We start from the raw sequence: 18,071 nt of genomic DNA, 5'->3' as shown, positions 1-18,071 counted from the left end.
CATGTCACAGACGTGTATTACCTCAAAGAGATGTATTATTTTTTTCCCACCTAATTGCTGTCACATGCATCGACTCGCTTTCTTTTTTTTCCTATGTGCAAAAACATGGAGCTGTACATGCCAAAACACACACAGAACACACACACTGAACTCCATTTTATTGGTCTCACCACAGACAAGTTAAGTTTAAAGCCTATTTTCTTTCCAAACATCACTTCTTGTAGTGTGCAATTACGAGAGGTCATCATAACATTGGGAGATGTCGATGAACTCTCACTGTCCGCAGCTTGAATATTCAGCTGCAAACATTCCATCCGACTTCACGTGTTCGCGCTGCCAAAGGTATTCAAATGCATTCAGGCCTCAGAGTGGCAGAGAAGCCTGACCTTGCACCGAGGTTGTTACGGCTGAGTGAATTTCCTCTTGTGTTGTCTTGGCAGGCAGACACTCAGCTTATTCTTTCAACCTCCTCCGACCACAGGTACAACATGCCCAGGACCCACTACAGTTTGCATACAAGGCGGGTGTCGGAGTGGAGGATGCCATCCTGTACCTCCTACACAGAGCCCACTCACACCTGGATGGGGGAAAAGGCACGGTCAGGATCCTGTTTCTTGACTTTTCCAGTGCCTTTAATACCATCCGGCCCTGTATGCTTCAAGAAAAACTGAACAGGATGGAGGTGGACCCCTGCCTGGTGGCTTGGATCTCCGACTACCTCACCGACAGACCACAGTACGTCAGGCTGAAGGACATCACGTCTGACACTGTGGTCAGCAGCACAGGAGCACCACAGGGAACTGTGCTGTCCCCTCTTCTCTTCACCCTGTACACCTCTGACTTCTGCTACAACTCTGAATTATGCCACATTCAGAAGTTTGCAGACGACACAGCCATCATGGGGTGTATCTGGGATGATCAGGAAGAGGAGTACAGAAGTCTGGTGAGGAACTTTGTCGCATGGAGTCACACAAACCACCTGCAACTCAACACCTCAAAGACTAAGGAACTGGTTGTGGACTTCGGGAGGTCTAGAGCAGGTCCACTGCCGGTTCAGATAGAGGGGGAGGAGGTGGAGGTGGTCAACAAGTACAAGTACCTCGGGCTGTGGGTGGACAATAAACTGGACTGGTCATGCAACACAGAGTACCTGTATAAAAAAGCCCAAAGCCGACTGTACTTCCTCAGGAGGCTGAGGTCTTTTAACATCTGCAGGAAGCTCCTGAGGATGTTTTACCAGTCGGTGGTTGCTGGAGTACTTTTCTATGCTGTGGTGTGCTGGGGGAGCAGCACAGCAAAGAAGGACTCATCCAGGCTGGAGAAACTGATCAGGAGGGCTAGCTCTGTGGTCGGCATGAAGCTGGACACTCTGGTGACAGTGGCAGAGAAAAGGACATTAAAGAAACTGATGGACATTATGGACAATGCCAGGCATCCTCTGCACACGGCCATTAACAACCAGAAGAGTCTGTTCAGTGACAGGTTGCTTCTCCCAAAGACAAGAACTAACAGACTTAAAAACTCCTTTGTCCCACACGCCATCAGACTGTTTAACTCCTCTCTGGAGGGGAGAGGGAGGGGAAACAGGAGGACAAAGGAGGGGGGAACAACTAAGCTGTAGTGCCTCTGCACCTCACTGTGCAATACCTTTTGTGCAATACTTTTGTAAATAGTCAACGGTGCAATAGACTCAATACTTGAAATGTGCAATTCACTTGTATTTTTATTTTTATTCCTATTTATTCTATTTATCCCCTTCGTATATTTTATTTATATTGTCTCTGTATTTATATATATGTGTGTGTGTATAACTCTGTAACTTCTGTCGGTGCTGTGCTTTTTTGGAAATCGAATTTCCCAGAGGAACCCACCCGAGGGATTAATAAAGTTCTATCTTATCTTATCTTATCTTATCTTATCTAACTTAGCTTATTTGGTGGATGTTTTTACCCAAGATGCCGCACTGCACAGCATTTTGAGCAGAGGTGGTCCCGCTAGGAGTTAAACCCATAACTCTTGGCAGTGGTTGTCATGCTCTGCCTCTGGTATACTGTACAGCCCTGTAGGATAAGGTAAAAGCAGATACATCTAGGGGACTGTGATTACGACATCAGATAGCCGAGATGAAGTCTGTAATTACAGAGAAAGGAGCCCCATGGATCATCTTTGCTGTTATATTCCACGAGGCTGTGACATGTGGTTCATTCCTGTCATGATTGACTTCTTTCTTATGCACTCTTTGTACCTCAACGAGTCTTTCATATTATGCAGAAATTTGCTCGTATTTCCCACAATAGTTTTCCATAAAAATCTTAAGGGACTAACTCTTTCCAGTTTGGTCTGGGCATCATCTTTTTCTTTCCTTATTCATTGTCATCTTTAAACACTAGGTGGCATCAACCACCATAGACATCATCCATTTATGGTTAGTGAAGTCCTGTTATGTGTTAGCATTTCAGTGTTTTGGAAGCCTATGTGACGATCTTTGAAAGAAGCTTGCTACACCCTTGCTGACTAACAACTTGTGCTTGAGGAGTCTACCCTTGCTGGCTGTTGAAAAGAATAAAGCGCCTTTTTCGTAATCAAATCTGGAAGGTACCCATCTGTTCTGCTATCCATGATGCTAACATGGAATAACAGTGATAGCATGCTAATGTTTCCTGGGGGTCACTACGGTCAGCAGCTATTGCTCAAAATCTTTTATGTTCTTAAACTGCGTCCGCATCCCATTGGATTACTAATGCTGGTGTCAGTACTAATGCTAGGTGTCAGAAAGGAGCCCCCCAAGAGGAGTATCCAGGCTAACGTTGTTAGCTAACAACGTTGTTAGCTACTGAGCATGTTGTTTCACAGATAAATTTGCTCCTCGCTAACCACATGCAGTTCAAAATGCCAAAATAGCGAAGCCAGAAACGCTCATCTCAAGGCTTTAAAATAGGACTTCACACACAATTCAGTTAATAGTGGAACACTACATACTTCTTACTCTTATTCACAACAATTAAGAGGACTAGCCTGCAGCACTTTTTTCGTTTCACTCATGTATATGCTGCTGTATATATTCAGATGAGAAAAACTTTGGTTGTTTATAAAAATTCACAACAGAAAGATACATGTGACAGTGATTCATCATCTTTGCAAGCTACATATAGCCTGTAAGCCTTGGATTGATGTTGACGTGAAATTACTGTTTCACGCCAATTACTTATTATACAATTACTTGATATAGAGATGTTATTAATTGCTGTATGTGTGGTTATGTTTGTGCAAGTTTCGTCCAGAAATTTTGGCCAACACATTAAGAAGATTCAAACAGACATACATACTTATTAAATTGCAATGCCAATGCTAGCTATCTTGATAACATCCATAGGTTTTTATCAGGCATTGATGTTACATCTGCCATTTTTTTTGTTACTTTGTGTTTAATTGCCATCTTCACTTGTTTCAGTTTAGTTTCTTGGTCAGAGGCTTTAAAAATCTCAGATGTTTACAAAATGTGTTGCAGTCAAATGCTGCAATTGTCATTTCCACTGAGTGCCAAACTTTCCATTTTTTGAGATACACTACACTGGTCAAAATATAAAGTGTACTAAATAAAAGTGCGGCAACAGAAGGGTCTGATTTGAGACATAATAACCATTTTAATATTAGACGCAATGCTACATTTGGTAATTGGCCATGAAAATCTAAACAGAAAGAAACAGTTTCACCTCTTGTTGTTTATGGAAAAAAAAAACGTCATCATATATATTTCTTTTAATTTATGTTGGCGTTTTCTGCAATATGACTAAACATGTCTGTTTTCTAATGGCACTATATCATCTAATTTTGCCCTCAAGAAAAAGAGTTGCTTCACAAAGGCCTGTGCTTACATGTTTTACAAGGATTTTTCTATTAAAAGTTGTCATCTGTAAATGTTCATAACACTACTGTCAGTGATCTGAAGTTATATCTCGCAGGAAACCAAACAAAGTTGCACACCTCTAAACCACAAATATGATAACTACCTTTCTGGTCTGAACATCTTTGCACGTCATAAAAGGCTTCCACTTGGCATGTTGTGCACAGCTACTTGATAGATAATTCAGCAATAATTGATCTTCTCATAGCTATCATTAACTTTAGCATGACTCATACGCATCAAGCTGCATTTGGGTTTCACCACTGATGAAATGAAAGACGCAAAACAGAAACAGAGTGCTTTCTCAATGAGGTGTGTGGACGTAGGACGTCTGCGGGTTAATGGCGACTCTCTCCGAAGGGCAGACATCACGCTGTTGTTGCAAAGGCGCCGCATTAACCTGGCTGCCCTGAAACATTTTAAGATCGAGCTAATGTTTGATCCAGTGAGAAAAAACATTTCTGTACTGGTGTGAAGAAGCTCAAATATATGTTACCTGTGCAGTGTTGTAAAAAAAAGAAAGGGTATTCAAAGAACTACACCTTTTCTTCCCCGGCCGTACAGATGAATCTTTCATTACAAACGGGGAGTTTATGGAGGGCTCTCCTACCACAGCTTAATTGAAAGGGTAAATGAATCCAAATTAGTGTATTTTATAAAAGAAAATGTTCTGGTCTACAAAACAAACACTTTTCAGACATTCTGCACAGCACTTTGGAGAAACCTAATGGAAAAAACCTTTGTTCTCCAATTTTTCCCAAAGCAGTAAATCCCAAGGGTATTTCCGAATAGACGACTTTTCACATTCATAGGTACTATTTTCTTTGGGTTTCTAGCCCACGGGCTCCAGATCAGATAAGATGATTATTCAAAATTGTCCCATCAGTCATCGCTGCCCCTGAGCCAAAAAACAGGTGGATGACATCATGGTTATTAGGGCATATTAGAGCCACTTGCTGAGCCAAAACACACACAAACGCCGAGACGCACATGCATACCCACATATCAGTTTTGCTATGGGACGGTGAAACTCTATTGTCTCGATCTAGATAAAGAGTTAGATTTAACCGTTATATATTCAGCAGAAATGCCTCCTCCATAGGGGCGACTGTTAGACGACAAACAATTACCTGTACCTGCATCGCGGTATGTTTATCCTTCCTATTAGGAAGGCATTTTAAAATGGAGTATGTGAGCAGGAATGACTTGATGGTGCAGTTTAGTGTTGTGTTTTATTGTAATATTTTATTCTTGTAATTATGTCCATGTCATGATATATTGCATGGTCAGAGACTTTGCCTTAACGCCTTACTTTGAATGTACCAGAAGTCAAAGTACGAGTTTTGGTGGTAACAACTTGCTCAGTAGATGGGAAAACCCCCAATGAGAGATAGCATTTCTATCAGTTTGCTAATATGTGGTATATATGTGCTAAATGGTGCAGCCATATTGGACTCCCACACTATGAATCTATTTGAGATGCCAACAAAAATAACTCATTATAATTTTTGATATATTATATATGAAGCTTTAAATCTCAAACACGTGCATGCTAGCAAAAATGTCACGATTCTGTATTTGTTTCATACTTTTTAAATAATATCTATTATATGTTTATCTTTTTTTGGTCTGTCGATGCTGTTTTTTGTTTTTTCGGTTGCTTTTGCAGTCTGTAGGTAGAAAGTCTTCAGAGCGCTCTATGCAGTCCTGTGAATTCAGTAGCTTGTAGAACCACCTTTACCAGCAATAACATTTTCTTAGTTTATCAGTCTCTCACATCATTGTGAAGTATAGTCTTTAGACTTTTCTTTTTATGCTCATTTTTATCCTGCATATATACAGAATTTTGCCATACTGTGCACTGTTTACATGCTAAAAAATGGAACAAAAAACAAACATCACATCACTTAATTGAGGCTTGCTGGCATTCATTTGTGCACAGCTCTCTGAAGGTCCCACCACAATAATTCAGTCAGGTTGAGGTCTGGAGTTTCGCTGGACCATTGCAGCACTTTGATTCTTTTCTTTTTCAAATGAATTAGCTGGGATGTTTGCTCCTGGGAAGATTCACAGCTGTCTTGAATGCCTATTTCTTTCTCACTGAAGAATGGCAGACTTTCAGATTCTTTTGGCGGTGGTCTTATAACGGTTGCTCACTCACTGTTATTCCTCCCTGACGTTGTGTTAACACGCAGCTGGAAGCTCGAGACCAACAAACTGCCAAAATGTCTGCTTTTATAGAGGTGCTCTCATTTGCTAATGATCACTCAATCAAATGCATTTCATTAGCAGCACTTGGCTGCTCCTTATCCTCTTAATTCCTAAGGAAGCAGAAAGGCTGTGTTTAGGTTTTTTTACAGGTCTTCTTCGTGTCTCTTTCGCCTTTCTGCACTTGTTTGTATAGTTATAAACTATTTTTTACCCCCTTCTTGTGTACTAAAGAAAGTTTGAAGAAAAAATATTTTGCTTTTTTCTACAAAAATAGATGCCTTGAAGGGTTACTCCAACAATGCAGTGTCACTTCTATATTGCCATCTGAGTCACAAAGACTTTGAGACTGAGATGCACACTTTTTTCTTTTCTTCCTTCTTTTTTTTGTGTTTTTTTGTGTTTTTGTTAGTGCAACTCACTACCTTCATGGACATGCTATGTCTGAAAGTAAATACCCTTGTGCTTCAGGCGCCACACCTAAAGTTTGGAGCATCATCAAAGACATTTCAAAGCGTCATGCCAAATCTGTTATAACCTCATCCCGATGGTCATTTGACTTTACAAAGTGTTTTCGCAGTCTGAATAGTACTCATAATGATGAGTAAACCAACCTACTTGTGTAAAATTGGTAGAGCCTCTAATTGGCTCTGGTGCATTTATGCAACATTTCACTTCAAACGCACAACCTGATGGTGTTCTCCGTGGCTCCCCTGATAGCCATTTAATGATGTAAATCAAGGTAAAACATACTGGAGATAGAAAGCAGCTCCAACTTGTCAGATCACTAACCACTTGCTGTTTATTTACAGTGTTCTGGCATGGGCAGCATTGAAGTTCGGAAAAGCAGGCCTAGGCTATAAATTTGTCTGAAGATGTAAAACCATCTGAGTAAAAAGAGACAAAGCACGCTCTATGACCCGTTCCTGCTGGGTGAAGATCGTGCAGTCAGAAGTTAAATCATGCTGCAAACAGGATCGACCCACAGGCAGCTACCCAGCCAGGCAGTGGAACAAAAGTCACTCAGCATCTGGGCTGAATTACGTTCCATCCTCTGGACAAATCTCCACCATCCATCTTGATGCCCTGACGCCTGTCGACTTTAGCGCCCAGCTCCCTCGGCCTGCTGTGTGTCCCCAGTGTCAGCGGCATCTCTCGGGTCCCAGCGGACCCCATACGTACACACCCATACATCATGCTGCGAGATCAGAGCATTGAGCTGCTGCTCAATAAGTCAGCACAGACAGCGAGGTATCGACAACTTTCAGCTCCAGATGGGATTTGAGTTAAAAATGCAACAAGGGGCTATACTGGCGTGCTTTTCTTGCCAGATGTTTAACAGTGGCTTTGATTCTGTAAAAGGTCTGCTATGCATCTGTATAAAGTTAATGTCCTGGTATGGGGCTCATAAATATGTACTACAACATTCTTCATTATTTCTATTAAAAAGGAGACACTGTTTCAGATGTGTACCAAATGTATTTTTTATCAAATGGTTACTCGGTACAGCGAACTAAAGCTGAGGCCGGTTTATATGCACGGTTCATTCAAACCACTTTTGTGCAAAGTGTCACTCAGCCACATCTAAAGGCATAATTACGCCTTAATGGTCACACTCGGGGACAGCACGAAAACCCTGCCATCACAGAGAGGGCAGCAATCGTTCAAACTGGGATGAAGGTGTGCCATTTTCATGGTGCTGCACTTACTTGAACCCACAAGTGGCAGAAAGTATGAAGACAAAAAACAAGTGAAAAAGAAGCCCAGTCCTTATTACCTGCCCGATTGTTGCAACTGAATTTTGAGCTCTTAATGAGAATCTCAGGAGCAGTTAAAGCACACTGACAGTTAAAGCCTTCATTGTTGTGGCCTTTCTGATGATCCCAGTGTGTTTTTGTAATCTTTAGTTCTTGTTTGCTTTGTGTGTTTTCCTTGACCTTGCTTTATTTTGAAGTTTACTTCTTCATGTGGCTTTCTGTATTTTAACTTTCCACCATTGTTACAGCTGCCCACATGGGCAAGCCAAATGCCTTCTGGAGAAAGATTGTACGGTCAGACGAGACAAAGATTTAGGTATTTGGCCAAGAAGTGTGTTTGGAGGAGTAAAGGCCAGGCTTTAAAACCATAACACACTGCACCCGCAGTCAAGCATGGTGGTGGTAGCATCGTGCTCTGGGGCTGTTTTGCTGCCAGCGGTGGATAGAAAACTTAAGAGGGACGTCTACTTCCAAATTCTTCATTTTCACCTTGATGCAACAGCTAAACCATTGAAATTTGGACACAGTTGGGTGTTCCAACAGGACACACAAAATGCATTTGGTCAAGGTGCTAAGGAACATTTAACTAACTATTAGTGGGTGTGTACATATATATTGACCTTGTGTGTGTTAGAAAAGATAGATAAGTTCAAACTTGTGCACCAAATTCTTGTTTTTTTTTAAGTCATTAAGCAAATGGTTAAAGGATTAAGGTTAAATAATCATTAAAAGCCCCAAATTACCATGAGATTTATGCCCATGACCTAAGTATTCAAACCTCTGACCACAACTCTTTGTGTTTAAAATAGTGCCATCACTTTTAAAGAGTCAAATTATTAAAAGTATTTTTTTAATTACGCATCTTTCTGTGTTTTATCTCATCATTTCTGCTTTTAATATACCATTTTCCAACATTTTAAGCATCAGACGTTAAGTTTCATTCTCCCCCTGTGTATTGGTTAAAGGTCAAACATACAGTAAAGAGGAAAAATGGAAAGTATCCATATTGGAAAAAGGAAAAACTATCCATCCCTCTGTGTCATCATCAGGCCAAAAATCTGTCTTAGACTTTACAAATCCCAGAAACATAACTCAAAACCAGTGTAAATAAATCCAAATCTGCTTTATGTGAGTAGGAATATACTTCTAACCTCAGTACGAAAATGTCACTTAATTTAGTATAATTTAGTGAACTGACCCTTTACCAGAAATATAGCAGGGGGAAGGAAAGAACTGAATATGATGTGATACAAAGTTTAAGCAGAAGTGCTTCATGGGATGTCTGGCCGCAGCAGGTAGAAGTGCATCCAGGTTTCAAGCACCATCTGCCCAGTAATCACCATCTGGTTTGCTTTCTGAGCCTCACTTCTGCGTCGCCGTGGATTCCTCCTGTCAGCACCGCTCGCTGTTTGTAAACATCGTCTTTTACTGCTGTCTAACTGCATTATCTTAAGTCCAAGAGCAGATAAGAGAAAAACCGAGTGACTGGCTTCAAAGCAGCCGAGCTTCCTGAACCGCAGCGGCACACGCTCCAAAGAAATGTAATCAGGGGCTTTTCTCCTGGCCATCGCTGCAGAACTGGTGCTGCCATACACTCTGTTGTTTGTGTGTGCGGTGTTAGTGGTTGGGGGGTCATGTTTGTTTAGGCTCTGTCTTTCCCTCTGTGGGTACGTGTCACGGACGAGAATGCGGTGGACTCAAGAGCAGACTCAATTTGCTTAGAACTGTGTATAATTTATTGAAAAGAACAAAACGTGAACGGAACTGGGTTTAACAAAAACCATACGCAGAAAACTAAAGGAAATCCGTGGGCGGAGAAACCGGCGTAGAGCACGGGGAGACTTCTAACGGGAACTTCTGTAAACACAGGGGAGAAATGTTACTGAATGGGAAACAAACGAGTAAGGGACAAAGGTACGGAGTGCCAGTGAATAGTCTTGGGCTTACTTGGCGACCCTAGTCATTTAACGGGGAAAAGGCTGCCAGGGGTGTATTCCAAAGAGGGTCAAGAGTGGAGAGTCCGGTCCAGATTTCGAAGAGATGGAGAATACAGACTGAAGGGCAGGCTGAGGAGAAGTGGAGTATATAATCCTCGGGTTCCGAGCAGATGGGAGGACAGGATGGAGACCAAAAACAGCACTACTGGTGAGTGCGATGGGTGGAGAATCTGAAGAATACAGGAAACAAAAACATATTAACCCAAGGTCCAGATATACAGAGTCAGAGCTCAGAGGAGGCCGAGTTTACCACAGATGGTAGCAGGACGAACTGGCGAGGAGTGGCAGGCCGTGCTGGCTTAAAAACCCTCTAGGTGGAGCCCCGGAGATTGACAACAGGTGATGAGCTGGCCAACTCCACTCCCAGGGACAAATGACAGGAACCTGGACCACGCCCAACCAGACACTCCCACAGCATATGACAGTACGGCCTAGGTTTATAGAGGTATAATTCTGTGGTGAAACTGCTCAAGATCTTACAAGTTTTCTGAGTTTTCCTTTGCTCCATCGATTTCTCCTGCTTAAACAACCACATAGTGAAATCAATGCCACTCTATAAAGCTCCTGTATTCAAAACACAGGCATTCACGCAAACACCATGTAACTGTAATAGCCCCAAATGATCTAACAGCATGGCACGTGTCTGAATTTATATTCGTTTCCAGCTTCTGATAAATCTCTGTGGAATTTCACAGCAGAGAGAAGAAGTGACCAGAATGATTATAAACCACTTTTTTTCCCCCAAATTCTGTGAATGACATCATGATTGTAGATCAAGGAATGGTATGGTTTTGGAGATCACACAGCGCAGTAAATTGCACGGTAGCTGTAGCGTGCAGTCTGACATTTTGGGCTAAATGTTTGATGCGGAGGAAAGAAGAAGGTGGGCAGAAGGAGGCCCTCGTGCAAGGACTCACCAACACACACACATATGAAATGCACTCGCATAACCTGCGAGCACAGATGCCGCTGTGAAGCTTTAATCTGCTCGTATCATGGGGTGGTCTTATTACTTTGAGTTACATCTGTCAGATAACGTATCGGAGAAGACAATTGCTGCTGTGAACTGTAGCCCAGATAGGGCGATTGCTCTGTTGCCATCAAGTCCCCGAGGTCTCCTGTAACTTCATTCCAGGGTTTGATTGTGGGCTGTTTCATGAAGTTGGGCTTTTTTTTGTTTGTTTGTTTGTCCAACGTGTTTTTTTCTTGCTCAAAAGTGCTGTAGAGGTAAAGATCAATACTGCTTTTCTAATTCATATGAAAGTAAACAGCCAGAAGTTGGCTAACCTGGTGAACTTTAGCTGAAAAGTAAGCGCGTGCACATAAAAGTACACATATAAAATTACATGTTTGCACTCTTGTCTAACGGAGATGACGGATTTGAGTCCACTTTCATGTCTTGTTGATAAATAAGAGGCTACAGGCCGCAGACAGCGTTAGCGTAGCTATCACTGCTAGCAAGCAGCGCTGATAGAAATTTGACACGTTATAAGCTGCCACTAGGAAAAACTTTTTTAATGGCTTTATTTACTTGTTTAGTTTTTTGTAGTGCTGCTAGCGTTAATCTCATTAAAATGATGTTAATGCCATAACCACATTAACGCGGTGAATCTCCATTAGCGAGTTAGCACGGTTAGCAAGTTAGCTCGCGCAGCGTGGGGCTGCACAGCGCGGGGCTGCACAGCGCCGGTTATTTATTTTGTTATTTTGGGTTTTTTTTACGTGCGGTTATTAATAATAAAATAGTTCTTGAATATATAAATAGAATGCAATAATAATTTATATGTATATTTTTTAAAATGGCAGTTTGATGCTGTTTGTAACCAAGACATGGAATTCAGGACTGATTTAGGAGTGTATGTATGTGAAGACATATGCAAATCTTGCACTTTATTTATGTTTGATGTTGTATTGTGTTGATAATTCAAAGTAAGTTAAAATATATACATTTTAGCGGCGACTGGTTTCGCTTTCAGCCTTTCAGGCTATTTGCTTTGGTGTCTGTGTCATTATCGCAAAATTTATCATTACAGCAAAACGTGCTGCAGTGGGAAGGGAGACAAACACGATACTTTGTTAGGTGTTTATATGACTAACTGAGGACAGGTCTGTCAGTGCTATAACAACAAAACTGTGCCAAATGCAGTCATGAAATTTTACAGGATTGTAGCTGAGATCCAAATGAAGTGCACGTTCAAAGATGGATGCTGTCCAGCCAGTGACTACTGATTAAGTGGTGGGGGTTATTCATGAGGCAAAACACCAACATGTTGATCGGCTTCACAGTTCGCGTGATCCTATAATATGACCATCTCTAGTTAAACAATCACGTTAATGTGCAAGAGACTAATATTTTCACTTCTCAGGTTTAAAGAAACCCGGTGTAGCACGAACTATCAGGAAACTATCATGAAAGTGGTGTTGAATGTTTTGGCAGGTGTTTATATGTCTGTTAATCTATGGACCGATTTCAACATGATGGTGTAACAAGGGCACAAGATAGTATCACGAAACCTTCCAGGTGTGTAGCTGAGATCAGAATCACGGGGACTCAAAAGCTTTTCTTTGGGCCACTCTCTTTTATCATTTGCTTATACAGGCATGACTGCCATGTAGATGTGCAGCGTGAGAACTTGTCTGTATATGGCAGTTTTTTTTTTAAAGTGACCCTTAATGACTTAAAACATCTGGAAAGTCTCTCAAGGTCACGAGATAATTACAGTTTAATTCTGCTGTTGAAATGTGTGGCAATCACAGCTGTAGAGAAATGGGGAAAAAAATGGATGCCACTCTGTAAAGTATACACTGTAAAAGAAAACTGTGAAAAAACAGGAAACATCCTGTTAATTTTCTAAATTTTGTATTTGTAAATGGCAAATGGTAAAAAGTAAATGGTTAAAAAATATGGATAAAAAAAAAAATTCCTTATTTTTAATAACAGTTCATTGTACCATAAATCTTAATTTTTTTATGTAGGTTTTTGTAATGCATTGGTATGTGGGAAGGTTTCATTATGCAAAATTACTTATGTGTAAAGATGACCTGTGCCTTTTTTAAATTATAGTCAAACATGAAAGTCATTTAAATACTAAATAATTTGAAATTACTTTCACAATATAAAAAACAGACTTTTTTGTGGTCATTGTTAAGGAACTTGACGATTCAAATATACATCATTAAACGAATTAGGAGACTAGCTACTGATTTTCTTTTATAACAGAAAAATCATTTCAAATAGCTATATATATGGTTAATGTGCCTTTTTTGAGGGGCGGGGGGGGGGCTCGTTCCCCTCTCATTCTTTAAGCAACAAAAATGTTAGAAGACGTCAGCAGTAGATGAGCCGATCCTGTCTGCATTGTTGTGTCTGAATCTCAGCCCTGCGTGGAGCACCTGAAGCCTTATCTCATCCTGTGTTGTTACTCCACTGGCTGGAGGGGGAGGTCCAAAATGCTGGCGGTGTGTCACTGGTCAACATGCTGTCAGCACAGCTCAACACATCATTATGGCATTTCCCCAATCCTATTACACAGGGAGTGCATTCATAATGACTGAACGAGAATCAAAATATTTGCCTTAGTGTTAAAGAAGAATGTTTCCACTGAGAGGGAAACATCTGAAATTCATTTGTTCCCCTCCGGTTTTTCTCTCAAATTTGGAGGCCTTTTCTTTTTTCTGCTTTATGAAATCAGAAAAAAATCGAGAAGCAATTAGACGAGAAATAAACAAAAGAGCGCTCCCCCCCCCCCCCCCCCCCCCCCAAAACAGCTTTCTTTTGTTTTTTATTTTAGATAATGATCGGTTGCTTGCAATGTAGTGTTGTAAAAGTCTAAATATGAGAAGACAGCCGGTCATTTGGTGAGTGTAATTCCTGCTCTCGCTTTTCTCTCTGCAAAGCTTTAAACTGGTAAACAGTTTTCATAACTGCCCTCTGATTTCCCCAGGTTGCATAGTGAGGCAACAATCGTGTGCAGGCATGCCTGGCACTTGACGTGCCTTCTCTATTGAAAACATTTTTCAAGTAGCAAGCTCATAGCCACACCCATGTGATAATGTACAGTGCTGCTGTGCCCTATACTTACTCAGCTCGCCGCAGAGCTCTGCCCTGCAGTTATGGCTGAGAATATGGCCTTGCCACTGGCTCTCTGTGTGCGTAGATGTGAAGACTCTATGGACTCTCCCATTGGCTGATGCCTGTGCTTTGTTTGTGTCTGAAGTTTTCCTGGTGACAGCTATTGTATAGAGTACAAATTCCTGCAGTGTTTTCTTTGCTGAATGGGAGACGCTGTCATTCAAAGTTTTTGCCTGGTGTAGCTTTTTCCCCCCTTAAATGTTTTGTTGACTGGGTAAAGAGTGTGTCCAGATTGGTCTATTTTTCTATCTCTCAAAACATTGAAGAGTAACAATAGGGGATACAGTGACGTATATTAGGACAACTAAACACCCAAAAAATCAGCAGGGCCGATTGTGTGAGTGGAACAAAAAGTCTCTGGTGCTCAAAATGCACTCTCTCTATAAATTACTGTGAAACTATTGAAACTGTGCATATTTTATAGAGAATGAATCTTAATTATTATTAACCACTTGTTTTCTAGTAAAATCTAGTAAAGCATTTTCACCTGTGAATATCTATGTATCAATCTATCTCTATTGGTGTCTGACTTGCCCTCAATTCAGGCACTTTGGATTCTTTGTTGAGTAGTCATAGATAATAAATAAATACATAAAAATTCACCTCTGTCTTTGTAGGAGCTCACTGGCTAAAGCCAGAGGCGCCACCAAGGGGGGGCCACGGGGTACTGGACACCCCCCCCCCCCCCCCCCCCCAAAAAAAAAAAAAAAATTGCTGGTGGTTTCCTCCATTGCACCCCTGGAAAAACTGTCCTATGTTGGTAATAATTCTATAAACGTGACCACAAGAGAGAGGAAACCATCCTACAATGAGTTGAAACATTAACTTGTTATTCCTGCTCAAAACAGAATTAATTATGGATTTAAAAATCTTATCTGGTTTTCATATCTGGGATTGACCAATAAGCCTATTTGAATAGAGCTTTCCCAGTGTCTTCCTGCAACAGGAACACCTTAAAAAAATCATTGCACCAATCATTGCTCATCAGCAAAACTAAGCAAATTTAACGGGTTTAATGGAACCTGATTGTGACACAGAGCATTGACAAGGGAGGAAATTCTTTAAAACTTCAAGATAGGCTGGGGTTTTGGCATGAGCTTTGGTGGCAGATGTTGGTGGAGGATGCCACTGGCACCCTCACTGTATCCTACTAGTTTGTAGAGCTGCGTATTATCAATAAAACAATAAAAAGTAATAAATAAAAAAGTTTAAAAATGAGAATTTGTATCATTTGGTCTACATTTATTAAAAGTAACAGTGACACACCAGTGCCATCTTGAGGTCAAATGGACAACAGTGTGCAGCATATTATAAAAAATAAAAATATTCTTAGATGCTATATATGAGGCTTTTTTTGACATTCTGCCAAACCAAATATAAAATCAGAGGAATATCAGGAAGGTGTGTGTTAAAGGTCCCTAAACTCCTGAAGTATTCCTTTAAGGTCAAACAAAAACTCCAAAAGTGTTCCCTGAACTCTGGGTTGAATCAGTCAGACTATCTTAAAAAAAAAACCCAAGAAGCTCTGCATGAAACTCATCCTTTAATCCACAGTCCTGTTTAATGATGGTGTCTGGTGTGGTTTGGTGATACATTTCTTTGTGTGTGTGTTTGTCCCAGGCTCAGAGCGAGACACATTCCATCCAGGTGACTTAACAGCTCTTCAGTTGCCGGTCGCATCCATTGTCTCTTCAGAGAGGCAGCACAATACAGGTACAATGCTCGGTATTCTCCCGGGGGACAATGACTACAACGCCCTTCTGGACAGCTTGAGAAGTAATGATGGTGTATTCACTCTGAGAGGAAACAGTAACAGATTTTCTATTGTGAGAAACACAAAACTGGAAGCATTAAAAAGAATCACAAAGCACGACATCGGGGTAAGTCTGGTGTATGTCTCAGTGAAATCGCTGATATGACGTCAGTGGTTTCAGATCTAAGATGCATTTCAGGTCATATTGTTTGTCTAAAAACGATGTTTTATATTTGGCAAGACGTCATTTGGTTTCATTTGATAATAAAGAAAGATCGCCTAAGTCTCAGGAGCAGGGGGATGTGAAACAGATCCTGTCTTTGAAGCAGCCGCCACAGGTCATTTGAGGGACTTTGTACAGCTGTCTGTGTTCCCACTGCCTCAGACTGTACAGAGGTGTGCAGGAATTCAACCCACAGGATGCCACTCAGACAAGGGCCTATGTGAAAGAGTGTTAATACCTTAGTTCAGGTGTGTCCCTGTAAACTGAGCAAAGTTCCCATACAGTACACTGTCATTCATGATTACACAGCTATAGTACACAGGCCCCGTAGTGGCCTATTTATACTGCATATCATGTACTGTAATTGTGCTGATGGCCTTCAAATACAATGCAATACAATAACAACATGACATTTTTATTGCCACATTTTATCTGTGCAGTAATTACATGTTTTTCTCAAGAAGCAATAGTCTAAAGCCTCCCCTCATTTCTTTATATTTGGCTTCTGAGGAGACTTTGTTTAAATGAAATTCTTTCTCTCATCTTTAGTCTACTAGTTGTACCTGACTGTTTTCAGAGGAATGTTTGTTAGTTTGCTTGCTTGTTTGGCAACATAGCTCTGACCTATGAATCACCGGAGAATAAAAAAAGGCTCATAACTCAAAGGAGGACCCAGTCTCGCGTTTACACATAACAGAAAAATGGCAAAGAACCAGTTTTAAATGGTGTCTTTAGGAACTTTGTTGCCAGCAGCCTGTTACACCCGCACCTAGGTTGTTCCCATTCCTTTAATTGAATCTATGAAAAATGCCAAAGATAACACAGTTTGACAGGCATGAAATAGTGTTTGTGCACAAAAATGTGATTCACAAAGAGCTATTAGCCAAAATTAGCAGCTATTAGCCAGACCACAACATTAGTGAAGCAGTGTGGGATCCTGTTGACAGCCAACGTCCAAAGAAGAGCTTTGAATGTCCTTCAGGAAGACTGAAGAACTATTCCTAAAAACTACAGAAATAAGCTACAACAAGCTGCCTCAGAGTTCAGACTGTGTTGAAGAATAAAGGTAAATATTGACTCCGAAGCTCATTAGAATCGTATAGTCTCTTATATACCGTGTTCCCATTTGTATTTGCAGATTATAGAGTGAAAGAAAGAAAGTTTCGTGTTTAACAAAATTGAGAACTGGAGCCCAAATATTGTAGATGGTTTGCAATCAATCTCTGAAATATCTGAGTATCCAGTGAGTGGCAGTTCTCCGGGTGAAAAAGCCTTGTTTATGCTGGAGAGGAGAGGGAAATGAAAAGACTCCTTAAAATCTGATAGGAAGGCAACAATAACTGAAATAACACCTGCAGAAGAGCATCTCTGAACGCACAGCATGTCAGCCCTTAAAGCAGAACGGCTACAGCAGGCCACGATCTCTCAGAAATCTCTGTTCCCAGCACATTGTTGAATCTGTGCCATGAAGAATTAGTGCAGTTCTGAAGACAAAAGGTGGGACGGGTCCAACCCACCGCCTAATAAAACGGCCGGTGAGTGAATTTAAGTGCACTAAATACTTTAATATGAATATGCCAACATATTGATTTTCAGACGGGAGTCCTTACAGTAGACTGATTTAATTCCAAGATGGACATTTAGCTATGTGTCATCCTCTCCACTCTCCTAATGTGATAAACGGACACACAGAGAGATAAAACGCACACTCACATATAGTAACAAACTTGTCGTAATGGACAAGAAAGCTGAAAGAGCATTAGTAATTTCAAGATTTTCACTTTAACTTCCTTTGAATGTGCGCGCACTTTGCCAAGCTGTCGCCAACCAGTTTAAGAAAAGAGAAAAGAGCTAAACTCGGTCTTAAACATTAAACAACACAAGGCTAACCAGCGGTATCGATCACTTTGACGAGAGAGAAAGGCACATCTCCGATTGTTTTTCAACATCACGGCAGATCAATACGGAGGAGTGCTCCAGCAGCGGAGAAGAGTAAATGATGTCTTCTCTGTTTAGAGACTGAGAAATTGACATACTGCTGGACTGGAGGATGCCTGTGTCGATAGATATTGTCATCCCCTTCAGATTTATCATCCA

This window comes from Rhamphochromis longiceps, linkage group LG8 (assembly GCF_057381845.1).
Source record: "Rhamphochromis longiceps isolate RC_006_pf linkage group LG8, R_longiceps_female_GT1.1, whole genome shotgun sequence".
In the NCBI taxonomy this organism is placed as follows: domain Eukaryota; kingdom Metazoa; phylum Chordata; class Actinopteri; order Cichliformes; family Cichlidae; genus Rhamphochromis; species Rhamphochromis longiceps.
Note: the sequence above shows the minus strand (reverse complement) of the source record.